General features: G+C 39.8%; 2 non-coding genes across 2 annotated transcripts; both read left to right on the top strand.

Moving 5' to 3' along the window:
- Positions 1-4,824: 4,824 nt before the first annotated feature.
- LOC149474862 (small subunit ribosomal RNA) lies at positions 4,825-6,729 on the top strand. The gene has a single exon (XR_016318234.1). It is a non-coding gene; the product is annotated as a small subunit ribosomal RNA (ribosomal RNA).
- Positions 6,730-7,005: 276 nt separating this feature from the next.
- Positions 7,006-7,162, top strand: LOC149474861 (5.8S ribosomal RNA). The gene has a single exon (XR_016318240.1). It is a non-coding gene; the product is annotated as a 5.8S ribosomal RNA (ribosomal RNA).
- The last annotated feature ends 338 nt before the right edge of the window (positions 7,163-7,500 follow it).

Here is a 7,500-nt window from a genome sequence, read left to right as displayed (position 1 = left end):
ATTTCTATACGTCAGGAAAAATTTCTAAAGGTGGAAAAGGATAGGTTAGGTTAGGTTAGGTTAGGAAAATTTTTCTAAGTCCGGAAAATTTCCATACGCCAGGAAAATTTCTATACGTCAGGAAAATTTATATAAGCCAGGAAAATTTCTATACGTCAGGAAAAATTTCTATAAGGTGGAAAAGGATAGGTTAGGTTAGGTTAGGTTAGGTTAGGTTAGGTTAGGTTAGGAAAATTTTTCTAAGTCCGGAAAATTTCCATACGCCAGGAAAATTTCCATACTCAAGGAAAATTTCTATACGTCAGGAAAATTTATATAAGCCAGGAAAATTTCTATACGTCAGGAAAAATTTCTAAAGGTGGAAAAGGATAGGTTAGGTTAGGTTAGGTAAGGAAAATTTTTCTAAGTCCGGAAAATTTCCATACGCCAGGAAAATTTCTATACGTCAGGAAAATTTATATAAGCCAGGAAAATTTCTATACGTCAGGAAAAATTTCTATAAGGTGGAAAAGGATAGGTTAGGTTAGGTTAGGTTAGGTTAGGTTAGGATAGGTTAGGTTAGGTTAGGAAAATTTTTCTAAGTCCGGAAAATTTCCATACGCCAGGAAAATTTCTATACGTCAGGAAAACTTATATAAGCCAGGAAAATTTCTATACGTCAGGAAAAATTTCTATAAGGTGGAAAAGGATAGGTTAGGTTAGGTTAGGTTAGGTTAGGTTAGGTTAGGTTAGGAAAATTTTTCTAAGTCCGGAAAATTTCCATACGCCAGGAAAATTTCCATACTCAAGGAAAATTTCTATACGTCAGGAAAATTTATATAAGCCAGGAAAATTTCTATACGTCAGGAAAAATTTCTAAAGGTGGAAAAGGATAGGTTAGGTTAGGTTAGGTAAGGAAAATTTTTCTAAGTCCGGAAAATTTCCATACGCCAGGAAAATTTCTATACGTCAGGAAAATTTATATAAGCCAGGAAAATTTCTATACGTCAGGAAAAATTTCTATAAGGTGGAAAAGGATAGGTTAGGTTAGGTTAGGTTAGGTTAGGTTAGGATAGGTTAGGTTAGGTTAGGAAAATTTTTCTAAGTCCGGAAAATTTCCATACGCCAGGAAAATTTCTATACGTCAGGAAAACTTATATAAGCCAGGAAAATTTCTATACGTCAGGAAAAATTTCTATAAGGTGGAAAAGGATAGGTTAGGTTAGGTTAGGTTAGGTTAGGTTAGTAATTTTTTAAAACTATATATATATTAGCTGTTTCGTTTCTCTTTTCTAATACTAACATAGTTTTTTAAGGCCAATTTACTAACAAATATATGGATTTAAATTATTAATCTGAAACAAATAAATAAAATAAGTAAAATAAATAAATAAAAAAATCCAAAAGTGCACGCCTCATAATTTTTTTTTAATAAATATTTATTAATTATTATTTTTGTTTATTTAATAACAATTAAACCACATCGAATCAGACCCTGAAAAATGAAAGGGTTCTATTCCTGAGCATACTCAAGCGTAAGAGAAAAATAAAACCGGCCAAGTGCGAGTCGGGCTCGCGCACAAAGGGTTCCGTAGCAGCAAATATAATAAATTACAGTTAAATCAACCTATCTCAAAAACTATAAGAGATACTTTGATCAAACCAAAAATCGTTGAAAGAGTTAATTAGCATGCATCACCTCTATTTTTTTTAGAATTTTATACCCCGTAGTTATAAAAATAGAGGGGGGGGGACATACTTTTTACGACTTTGAGAGCTGATATCTCAAAAACCGTTCACTTTAAGAAAAATGTTTTTTAGAAAACTTTATATCATTTTAAAAGACCTTTCCATTGATACCCCACACGGGTATGTACATCGAAAAAAAAAATTTCATCCCTCAGTTACATGTATGGGGGGCCCCACCCCCAATTCTTTTTTTTACTATTTAGTGTCATATTTTTGTAGCGGTTCATACAACACATATTCCCATCAAATTTCATCACTGTAGTACTTATAGTTTCCGAGTAAATCGGCTGTGACAGACGGACAGACGGACAGACGGACAGACGGACATGACGAAACTATAAGGGTTCCGTTTTTGCCATTTTGGCTACGGAACCCTAAAAAAGACTCGATTAGTAAAGTATTTCGGTCGCTATCGTGTTAACAAGAAAAAGGATCCGCACATACAGACACACGGACGTCCAAGACAGAACTTTTTTAAACTGTTTTTTAACTAGTTTAAATAACAAAAATGACATCAAAAATATCATGAACGTTAAAAATAGTGTTTTTTCTTAATATGTGTGTGTATGTAATATCTTACAAGTGCAATGTATGATACATAAAGACATTTTAAGTTTGAAAAATCAGATGTTTTGCGCGAAGTGACAGTAGTACCCACCTCAACGCTTCGCATAGGAGGCGTGCAATAAATAAACACAAACCTAACTAATAAATCGTCACACAGAAACCAAACTATTAGTACATTGAGGTACCTATTTTTGTTGTTGAACAGCCGAATTTTTTCGATTTTGAAAAATTTCGAATTTTCCGAGAAAAGAGAGACGAAACAGCTAATATTACGATTATAAATTTCGTGGCCAGAAATAATTTAGTTTTAAAAAGCTAACCTAACCTAACCTAACCTAACCTAACCTAACCTAACCTAACCTAACCTAACCTAACCTAACCTAACCTAACCTTACCTAACCTAACCTAACCTAACCTAACCTAAACACAAACCTAACTATTAAATCGTCACACATAAACCTAACTATTATTACATTGAGGTTCAAATTTATGTCTATCAAAAATTAACGCCCTCTTTTGTCGTCGTCGTTGTTGTTGTTGTTGTTGTTGTTGTTGTTGTTGTTGAATTGCCGAATTTTTTCGAATTTTAAAATTTTCGAATTTTCTGAGAAAAGAGAAACGAAACAGCTAATATTATGATTATAAATTTCGTGGCCAGATATAATTTAGTTTTAAAAAGCTAACCTAACCTAACCTAACCTAACCTAAACACAAACCTAACTATTGTTACATTGAGGTTCAAAAATTTATGTCTATCAAAAATTAACGCCCTCTTTTGTTGTTGTTGTTTTGAATAGCCGAATTATATCGAATTTTAAATTTTCGAATTTTCTGAGAAAAGAGAAACGAAGCAGCTAATATTATGATTATAAATTTCGTGGCCAGAAATAATTTATGTAGTTTTAAAAGGCTAACCCAACCTAACATAACCTAACCTAACCTAACTTAACCTAACCTAACCTAAACACAAACCTAACTATTAAATCGTCACACAGAAACCTAACTATTATTACATTGAGGTTCAAATTTATGTCTATCAAAAATGAACGCCCTCTTTTGTTGTTGTTGTTGTTGTTGAATAGCCGAATTTTTTCGAATTTTAAAATTTTCGAATTTTCTGAGAAAAGAGAAACGAAATGTAGCTAATATTATGATTATAAATTTCGTGGCCAGAAATAATTTAGTTTTAAAAAGCTAACCTAACCTAACCTAACCTACACACAAACCTAACTATTATTACATTGAGGTTCAAATTTATGTCTATCAAAAATTAACGCCCTCTTTTGTCGTTGTTGTTGTTGTTGTTGTTGTTTATAATTTATTTAATATGGACCACGAAATTTATAATCATGAATTATTTTTGACGACTGCCCGCCGTAACTGCACGCGTACAAAGTTTTTTGACTTGACCTTGAAAACACGAGGCGTTAGTCGCGCGCGGCGTATGTATGTATGTATGTATGTATGTATGTACATATGCCGTGCGTGATACGTGAAAAATTAAACAAGCAGAAACACCATTGCCGGGATGCGAGACAATCGGTGCGCGAGGCTAGCGAAGACGGGGGGCGATGCGCGTGCGCAGCGAGAGATTGTGTACGTATGTGTATGTATCATTATTTCGTCGCTGTTGTACCGCGTCGCCCGTGTGTGCTCTGCGCTCTCCTCGTTGCCGCAGTTCGCGTGTCGGTGTGGCGTTGATGTGGGGTTGGGGTTGGTGTTTGGTGGTGAGTCTGACAGAATTGTAGAGTAGTGTTAGTTCTATAAAATAATAAAAGACCAAAGATGATATTATAAAAGCGTGTGTTGTGCAAACGGCGCGATACAGTTTTTAATCTTTAGTATTTTATGGAACAACAAAAACTCTTCAAATCAGAAGATCAGTGTTCAGTAGTGTGGTAGTAGTAGTAGTAGTAGAAGAAGTAGTAGTAGCTGTAGTAACATTGCGTCTGCCGACGGTTTGATAGATTGTCAGTTTCGTAGATTGTATTTTATATGTGTAGTGTAATAAATATTACGCATCTTGATACACTCTCGGAGCGCAGACCGTGAAAAATATACTACGACTATTGAACGGCAGTATGAAAATTTTTAATGCTCACATCGCACACGTTTGTGATGTACCAATGGGCTTTTATCAGATGTTTATACGTGTGTGTGTGAAACACACGTATATTCCAAAACTTGGTCGCAATTTTCGATCCTTCCACTCTCCGTGCGTAGATTGATCGTTTGCGTCATAAAAGTTGACCGATATTAAAATTTTTCCTTCGCTTGATGCGAATGGGAATTGTTGAGGGGTGTCTCGTTAAGATGATACTTTCAACGGTTAAACTGACTGTGTTCAGATTTATCCACGTGTGCGCGCCCGTGTGTGTGTGTGTGTGAATAGTGTGCGTGTGACGGTCGCCGCCGTCACATATCATGTTATTTAAACACGCCTCGCGCACATATAATTATATAGAGAAGCAAACGTCGCGGCGGCATCGTCGTGTTACGTTTGAGGCTCTAGCGGAAGCTTTAGTTAGCTCCCTGGTTGATCCTGCCAGTAGTTATATGCTTGTCTCAAAGATTAAGCCATGCATGTCTCAGTGCAAGCCGTATTAAGGCGATACCGCGAATGGCTCAATATATCAGTTTTGGTTCCTTAGATCTTACTCAGTTACTTGGATAACTGTGGTAATTCTAGAGCTAATACATGCAATCAGAACTCTGACCAGTGATGGAATGAGTGCTTTTATTAGATCAAAACCAATCGACGGAGGGCCTGGCGTCTGAAGTCGTTAATTTTGATGAATCTGGATAACTTTTGCCGATCGCATGGTCCAGTACCGGCGACGCATCTTTCAAATGTCTGCCTTATCAACTTTCGATGGTAGTTTCTGCGACTACCATGGTTGTCACGGGTAACGGGGAATCAGGGTTCGATTCCGGAGAGGGAGCCTGAGAAACGGCTACCACATCCAAGGAAGGCAGCAGGCGCGCAAATTACCCACTCCCGGCACGGGGAGGTAGTGACGAAAAATAACGATACGGGACTCTTACGAGGCCTCGTAATCGGAATGAGTACACTTTAAATATTTTAACGAGGAACAATTGGAGGGCAAGTCTGGTGCCAGCAGCCGCGGTAATTCCAGCTCCAATAGCGTATACTAAAATTGTTGCGGTTAAAAAGCTCGTAGTTGCATTTGTGCGCCGCGCTGTCGGTGCACCGCATCCGCGGTGATACTGACACGTTTGCGGAGCATATCGTCGGTGAGCCGGTCGTTAAAAGCCGGTTCAATATCAAAATCCTATCGCGGTGCTCTTCAGTGAGTGTCGAGGTGGGCCGACAATTTTACTTTGAACAAATTAGAGTGCTCAAAGCGGGCTCAAAATGCCGCTTGAATATTTCGTGCATGGAATAATAGAATATGATCTCGGTTCTATTTTGTTGGTTTTCAGAACTCCGAGGTAATGATTAATAGGGATAACGGGGGGCATTCGTATTGCGACGTTAGAGGTGAAATTCTTGGATCGTCGCAAGACGAACATCAGCGAAAGCATTTGCCAAAGGTGTTTTCATCAATCAAGAACGAAAGTTAGAGGTTCGAAGGCGATTAGATACCGCCCTAGTTCTAACCGTAAATATGTCATCTAGCGATCCGCCGACGTTACTACAATGGCTCGGCGGGCAGCTTCCGGGAAACCAAAGATTTTGGACTCCGGGGGGAGTATGGTTGCAAAGCTGAAACTTAAAGGAATTGACGGAAGGGCACCACCAGGAGTGGAGCCTGCGGCTTAATTTGACTCAACACGGGAAATCTCACCAGGCCCGGACACCGGAAGGATTGACAGATTAATAGCTCTTTCTTGATTCGGTGGGTGGTGGTGCATGGCCGTTCTTAGTTGGTGGAGCGATTTGTCTGGTTAATTCCGGTAACGAACGAGACTCTAGCCTGCTAAATAGGCGTCGTCATTTAGGTGTGCGCGGCTCTCGGGTCGCGCAACTCACTGGCGGCGTATTAAAATTCTTCTTAGAGGGACCGGCGGCTTTGAGCCGCACGAGATTGAGCAATAACAGGTCTGTGATGCCCTTAGATGTCCTGGGCCGCACGCGCGCTACACTGAAGGAATCAACATGTTCTCCCTGGCCTAGAGGCCCGGGCAACCCGTTGAAACTCCTTCGTGCTGGGGATTGGGGTTTGCAATTATCCCCCATAAACGAGGAATTCCTAGTAAGCGCGAGTCATAAGCTCGCGTTGATTACGTCCCTGCCCTTTGTACACACCGCCCGTCGCTACTACCGATTGAATGATTTAGTGAGGTCTTCGGACCGACACGCGGTGGCTTCACGGCCGTCGGCGTTGCTGGGAAGTTGACCAAACTTGATCATTTAGAGGAAGTAAAAGTCGTAACAAGGTTTCCGTAGGGGAACCTGCGGAAGGATCATTAACGTAACGACGCACTGCGCACTCTCGCACTACTCGCATACGCGCCTCGTGTGTGTTTGTGTATTAGTACGAACGAGTGTCGTGGGACGCGTGAATGTGACTGCATCCGTTAAAAAAAAAAACGAATACCTCTAACATGTCAGTGTATGACGTGTTAGAGTGATTCGCGAAAGCGCCGCGGTACATATTTTTTAACCTATGTACACGCACGCAAACGTTACATAAAAGAACGCGCACAACACTTTGATTATGAAACGAAAACATTATAATAAACTATTACCCTGAACGGTGGATCACTTGGCTCGCGGGTCGATGAAGAACGCAGTTAACTGCGCGTCATAGTGTGAACTGCAGGACACATTTGAACATCGACATTTCGAACGCACATTGCGGTCCGTGGAGAAATATCCAGGACCACTCCTGTCTGAGGGCCGGCTGTATAAAAACAACAATCCACACTGTTCACACGCGTGTTTTCACGCGTGTGTGAGCATGTGACGGTTTAGCGAGCGCATTGCGTGCACGCTATCCGTTTGAAAATTTTACCTGTATTATGTTCTACGTGTGCGCGACTCGGTGTGAAACCGTTGTGGACGCTTCTCGCGCGACGCTCGTATGATATGTCTCGTGTAGAATGTGTCGTGAACTGTTTCGCATATAAGCCGAGCCGCATTCAAAGCGCTCGTAGTATAATATATTATTTTTGTCATAATAATATGATGTGTATTATGATAAAATATGAAAGTGAAGCGTAGGCGGACTCGACGTCCGT

The sequence above is a fragment of the Colias philodice genome, unplaced genomic scaffold (assembly GCF_061535455.1).
Source record: "Colias philodice isolate Cphi_HAF_F1 unplaced genomic scaffold, ilColPhil1 Martin Lab GWU primary ptg000018l_1:1-1108441, whole genome shotgun sequence".
NCBI classification, from domain to species: domain Eukaryota; kingdom Metazoa; phylum Arthropoda; class Insecta; order Lepidoptera; family Pieridae; genus Colias; species Colias philodice.
This window is presented reverse-complemented; position numbering and strand designations above follow the sequence as displayed.